Source organism: Zingiber officinale, chromosome 5A (assembly GCF_018446385.1).
Source record: "Zingiber officinale cultivar Zhangliang chromosome 5A, Zo_v1.1, whole genome shotgun sequence".
NCBI classification, from domain to species: Eukaryota; Viridiplantae; Streptophyta; class Magnoliopsida; order Zingiberales; family Zingiberaceae; genus Zingiber; species Zingiber officinale.
Genome location: NC_055994.1, coordinates 66,123,507 through 66,130,191, shown reverse-complemented (window position 1 = coordinate 66,130,191; position 6,685 = coordinate 66,123,507). Strand labels below are relative to the sequence as shown.

General features: G+C 39.6%; 1 non-coding gene across 1 annotated transcript; it reads right to left on the bottom strand.

Moving 5' to 3' along the window:
• Positions 1 to 6,273: 6,273 nt before the first annotated feature.
• Positions 6,274 to 6,379, bottom strand: LOC121983567. Its single transcript, XR_006112604.1, has one exon. It is a non-coding gene; the product is annotated as a small nucleolar RNA R71 (small nucleolar RNA).
• Positions 6,380 to 6,685: the final 306 nt, after the last annotated feature.

Here is a 6,685-nt window from a genome sequence, read left to right as displayed (position 1 = left end):
TGGTAAGTCTAGACATATACGTCGTAGACATAATACCATTAGACAACTACTCTCAACGGGAGTTATCACTATTGACTATGTGAAGTCAAAGGATAACCTAGTGGAACTGCTAACCAAAGGGTTAAATCGAGAGTTAGTTGCAAGCTCATCACGAGGAATGAGCTTGATGCCATTGTCAGCGATCAGTGCAGAAGACACCCAACCTATGCTAACTGGAGATCCCAAAAACTAGGTTCAAAGAGACAACTTATCTGCACTGACTAGACACACTATGAGGGATAGCCCAATGAAATAGTGACTAGACCAGGGTAAGTCGATGGACTTTTAATGATCAAGAAGAGTAGATGACAACTTTTGAGGGATCACCTATGTGAGAAAGAAGAGGGGCCGCTTCGAAGAGAATTGAAAGTACAATTCTTATAGCTTCTCACAGAATCAGACATGTTCATGGCCAAGAATAAACATACTCATGAGAACTGAGTTGTATTAGAGAGAGTCTTGGTGATATTTGTCACTGCTTACACAGACGACAATATAATTTAAGGACATCGTGTCTACTATCAGCCAGTAAGCAACCAAATCTTCACAAGGGAAGGTTCAAAGGGTAAAACCTACCTATCCTATACTTGACTCAACTACTGAATTCTATCACATACCCCATCTCCATTCATGTGGGGGATTGTTGAATATGTGTGAATGGAGAAGAGGTGGAAGAGGATAGAAACTCTATTGTGAATGAGATTTTAGTCCCACATTGGGAGCTTCAAAGCATGTTGGTTAGTTTATATTGATTCACATACATTGAGAATGTGAACAAATGTATGGGGAGAGGTTCTCTCTCACACGTGGGTGCGCAGGCGGGAGGTGCAAATTCAGGGTCCGGATTACACTGAACCATGTTGACTCGTGTGCGGGCCCGACCTGTGCGCGCCGAATGCCGAACCGGTCGGGGAAATTTTTTTCCAAATGGAACAACCAACATTTTACCACGTAAACCTTTTGCTGCTGTGTAACGGATGCATTAATTCGAGATTAATGCAGAATCAGAACGGTCGAGTGATAATGAGTGAAACGGTCGGCGTTACATTGCTTGGTGAGTAATGGTATTTAATCGACCATTAACACTACCGTTGATCTGAGCTCCTATATAAGGAGGTTGCGATCACAGGCAGAAGACACACAGAAAGCAACAAAAGCTCTCCACCTGTGTTACCTCCTCTGCAATCGTGCAACTCCTACTCGGCAGAGTGCCCGTGATAGCAATCGAGTGCAGGAAACAGACGATCCTAGTAAGCCTTGAAGCATAGCCGGAGGTGGGGCGAATCTGTTTCAAGGAAACTGCGACTCTTCCAAGCCTCGGTCAGCTCGCCCGGTCGGCCCCTTCGCTCGACCAACCTCTCCACTCGCCCGGTCGATCTCTTCGTCCGCTCGATCAACTTCTTTGACCACTTGGCCTGTCGCTTTGCCCAACCTGTCGCTTCGCTCGATCGGCCTGCCTCTTGCCTAATGATGTACGTAAATATTATGATAGTTTATGCATGTTTTAATGCACATTCACTTGCTTTATGCGTGTATATTCTTTGCATGCTCATCTCTTTTATCATATGCTCATCATAAATACTCTTTTATTCAGAGATCTGCTCTTTGTTTGGTTTTGTGTTGATTGGTACAACTTTCAGAGCAAAAACAACGATTGTCGACGCATCGGAACGAGGCAGAGAACACGACCGTGCAACCTCACATGACCATGTGGCCAAACAGAAGAAGGACAGTGCACGGTCATTCAACTTTTGCATGGTCGTGCGACCAAATAGAGATGGATTCGTGCATGGACGTGCAAACTTGCACGGCCGTGCCCCCCATGACCAGTAGCCAAGCAATGAATGACAGTGCAATCTTGCACGACCGTGTCCCAAGAGTAGAAGCCCCAGATCCACACGGCTGTGCCAATTGACATGGCCGTGCAGTGCGACCAGAGGCAAAAGAAGGCATGACCGTGCCACATTTGTACGGTCATGCCGTGGCACCGTGCCCTAGCCTATAAAAAGGGTTTTAACCCTTCTCCTAGGGGGGAAGTGAGCCATCAGCGGGAGAATTACCTTGGTGTCGTTCCATGCCATCCAGGACCTCTGTCCAACGATCCTTCTGTTGGTTGCTATACCTGATGACCGTTCTAGTTCTCCTGTACAAAATTTTGTACAAGCATAGAATTCCTAGCTACCCTTGTGCTCTACTGAAGTTCAACTTGGATTGCAAACAGATCTTAACATTATTAATCCAAGTTGTCCTTTAGAAGTTAAATTTGGATTGGGAACGATGCTTAACATTCTTACTCTAAATTTAACCGATGTGTTCTTCTTAAGTTAAACCATATTACAGAAGTTGATCAAATATCCATTTCAAGAATCGACTTCCAGGCCAAACGTAGCGAGGCACATGGTCTTCTTGGGTATGAGAGCATCCACCACTGCCTAAACAAAGCATTTCAAAGAAATCGGATATTTAAACTTCTTAAGTAACCTAGGTTTAACTACGAAGACCTCAATAGAAGCACAATATTGAAACATGAAATCAAAATGAAAAATTGATTACAAAAACGATAACTAAAAAACCGATAGACTCTTATGTTTGGTTTTTCAAGATCTATATAAAAGATGAATTAGTTATGATGCGGAATTAAATAACTAGTTATACCTTTTGTAGCTTATAGACCTCACGATTTTCTATTGTATTCCTCTTCTAATCCCGGACGTCGTGTGAGCGACGATCTACCAAGATGAGACTCCACCAAAACCTTCTTCTTCCTTCCAAGTTTCGACCACCAACAATCTCCTAGAGATGAAGAACTTCGGCCACCAACCAAGCTCCAAGGGGTGCTAAGAAACAATGCCTCCTATCTCTCCTTCTTCCTCTAACAAGATCCAGCCACCAACAACTCCTAGAGATGAGATGTCGCCGGCCACCAAGGAAGAAGAATAAAGGAAGAAGAGTGCCGGCCACCACCAAGGAAGCGAGGAGAGGAATAATAGATGTGTTGTTATCAGGTGAGGCACCTCTACCTTCTCTTTTATATTCCTTGGTCTTGGCAAATAAGGAAAGTTTTAAACATAATTAAAACTTCCTTATATTCTTTGTCAATGTCTAAGAAGGAAAATTTAATTAAAACTTCCTTATAAACCTTTAATGGTCGGCCCCTACCTTGTTCTCCAAACAAGGAAAGTTTTAAAAAAAAAATTAAAACTTCCTTAATTGTTTCTGGTAAGAAATTTTAATTAAAAAATTTATTTCTTTAAATCCCTTCATGGTTGGTTATAAAAGGAAAGTTTTATAAATTAAAATCTTTCTTTTAAAACATGTGGATGGTTACAAAAAGGAAAGTTTTATAAAAAATTTAAATCTTCCTTTAAACTACAAATAAGGAAAGATATCAAACCTTTCTCTTAATTCTTTGTAGAAAGCTATAAAAGGAAAGATTTATAATTTTAAAACTTTCTTTTAAAACCATGGCTTCCACATAAGGAAAGATTTAAAATTTATCAAAAAATTAAAATATTCCTTTTAACTACAAATAAGGAAAGATATCAAACCTTTCTCTTAATCCTTTGTAAAAAGTTATAAAAGGAAAGATTTATAATTTTAAAACTCTCTTTCAATGTGAATGTGGCCGGCCACCCTTGCTTGGGCTCCAAGCTAGGGCCGGCCACAACTTGAACCCATCTAAACTTGGTCTGGCCGGCCCTAGCTTGGGCTCTAAGCTTGGCTTGGCCGACCACCTTAAGGTGGGTAAGAAGTTAAGTTTGGTGGATATAAGACTTTATAAATAAGAGGCTACAATAGGGACCGAGAGGAGGAATTAGTTTTGGTCTCTCGATGAGCTTGAGCTTCCCGTGTTCACCCCAAATACCCAACTCAAGTTCATCAATAATATCTCATTCCACTAAAGAGTTATTATTGCACTACCACACCAATCCCATATTACTATATGGGCTCATTCTTATCATGAGTGTGTTAGTCTCCCTGTGTTTAAGATATCGAATGCTTATTAATTAAATGAGTTACTGACAACTCACTTAATTAATATCTAGCTCCAAGAGTAATACTACTCAACTCCATTGTCATGCCGGACTAGGTCCACCTGCAGGATTTACATGACAATCCTTATAAGCTCCTCAAGGGGACATCATCAACCTAGATTACTAGGGCATAGTTTCATTCTATAATCAATAACAAACCATATAAATAATATCATTTTCCAACTCATCGGGCCTATTGATTTAACGAGCTAAATCACACCCTTTGATAAATCAAAGAAATAAATATTAAGTATACGTGCTTGTTATTATATCTGATTAAAAATACACACTTCCATAATAACAGAGGTATTATTCTTTTATATAGTCAGTATAAAAAGATACTACCTCAAATGGTCATGCTTAATACACTCATAGTGTACTAGTGTAATTTATTAGTCAAGATAAACTAATACCTAATTACACTACAACTACTCCAATGGTTTGTCTCATTCCATCTTGGTTGTGAACAATTGTTTATAATTTATAAGGAACTGATAACATGAACTTCTGTGTGTCTCCTCACTCCAAGTTATCTTCAATATAAATTCAATGGACAACTACACTTCGCATAAATGTAGACATTTGACCAATGTGATTCTTAAATGTTTATACAAAAAGCTAGACTTTTAGTATACACTCTAACACCTTCATCACCACATCAACTCCAGAAGCAAAGGATAGGATCTGACGAGTCGTTGGATAAGCATCCTTTTCTCTTTCTCTCTTCTTGTTTGAGGATTGTATGCTTAATTACATTATATCTTCGGATTTTTCTTCGGCGTCTATGGAGTAGATTCCTTGTTCTAGGATTAGGGAGTAGTTGTGGATTGGTTTTGATGTAAGACTCATATTTATGCCTTTATTCATTGGATGATTTCGCTTGCTTTGTTTCAACTACTATGCATGAGATTTGTTGCGTATTAATTGATTGTGTAGGAATTGATAACCTCGTAAAGAGAGTATCTTAGATCATATACCTGAGGGGCTCTAGTGATAGGGGTAACCTGTTCACGGACATCTAGGGTATTTCCTCGAAAGGAGAGGCAACTTCTCCGCAAGGAAGTAAGAGACCAAACCAAGCCCTTATTTCTATTCTTAATGACACCAATTAGAGTTGCGTTCTTGTGATCTACCGAGGCGCTCTAGTGACAAGGGTTAACCATAACAGGATTTCACAGGGATCTTCTCTATTTAGTGCTTAAGGATAGTTGCTTTAGCTTCCAGTGAATGCATGTTGATGGACGATGAGTAAAGGATAGAACGTAATACATCAATACCACCACAATGAAACCGAACTCCTAGAACTCTTCATAAACCAAGTTAATTACTTTCTCTTTACTAGTTCTCGTTTCTACTTCCCAATCTCTTTTCTTTAGATAACTTACAACCATCGGTAGTTTAGCTAATCCTAAGTGAACCATTGCTAGTGCTTATAACCAGTTCTCATGGGATCGATAGTCTTTATTACTGACGATGAATCCGTGCACTTACAGATTCATAACCAGTTATTGGCGTCGTTGCTGGGGGCTACATCTATAACATTAGTGAAAATCATATTAGATTAGACTAGACTTTATTTTTTTATTTTTATTTTTCTTTATTTTCTGCATTTTTATTAAACGCCTAAAAAAATATAATATTATTCCAACTCTTTTCTTTACTTTACTTTGCTCAATTTTATACTCGAAATATTCCATATCTTGTTTTTGTATGTGAAGAGCTAATCTTTCATGACAACTTCTACTGTTCGATTCAGAGATTGATAGGACTTTCCTGAGAAGAAGAAACTTACAAAAAACATTTCAAGCCGAAAAAGAATCTTCAGAAATGGCTTACAAACTGTTGAAGGATTACGCAGCACCTTATGCACGAGGGGTTTTGTCTAGCATCACTCGAACGCTAATCGAAGCTAACAAGTTTGAAATCAAGCCTGCAGTAATCCACATGGTCTAGCAGAATCGATTTGGAGGAGGACCGCACGATGATCCAAATCATCACTTAGAGCTTTTCTACGAGATTTGTGGTACTTTGAAAGTGAATGGGGTCCCTCCAGAATTAGTAAGATTACTTCTTTTTGGATTTTCCCTGAAAGACAGAGCCAAGCAGTGGCTAAATTCTCTTCCAGCAAATAGCATAACGTCTTGGGAGCAGTGTGAGCAGAAATTTCTGGACAAATTCTACCCGCCAAGTAAAACTGCCCACATGAGGAATTTGATCGCAAGCTTCAAACAAATAGAATCAGAATCATTATTTGAAGCCTGGGACAGATTCAAAAGTATGCTGAGACAGTGCCCCCATCATGGCCTTGAGAAATGGTTGGTTCTACACACATTCTACAATGGAATCAACTATCACATGAAGGTATCCCTCGATTCTGCAGCAGGAGGAGCATTAATGAACAAGAGCCTTGATGAAGCTGAAGAGATCATAGAGAATGTGGCGTAGAACCACCATTAGTGAGCAACTGAAAGATCTGGTGGTTCTTTTTCAGGGACTCCAATAAAGGCGTCAGGAAAATTTGACTTACATGTAGTCACACTCATGTCTGCAAAGCTGGACGCTCTGACCAAGAAGCTTGAGGCCATGAGAAACAACACGACCAATGTAATAAT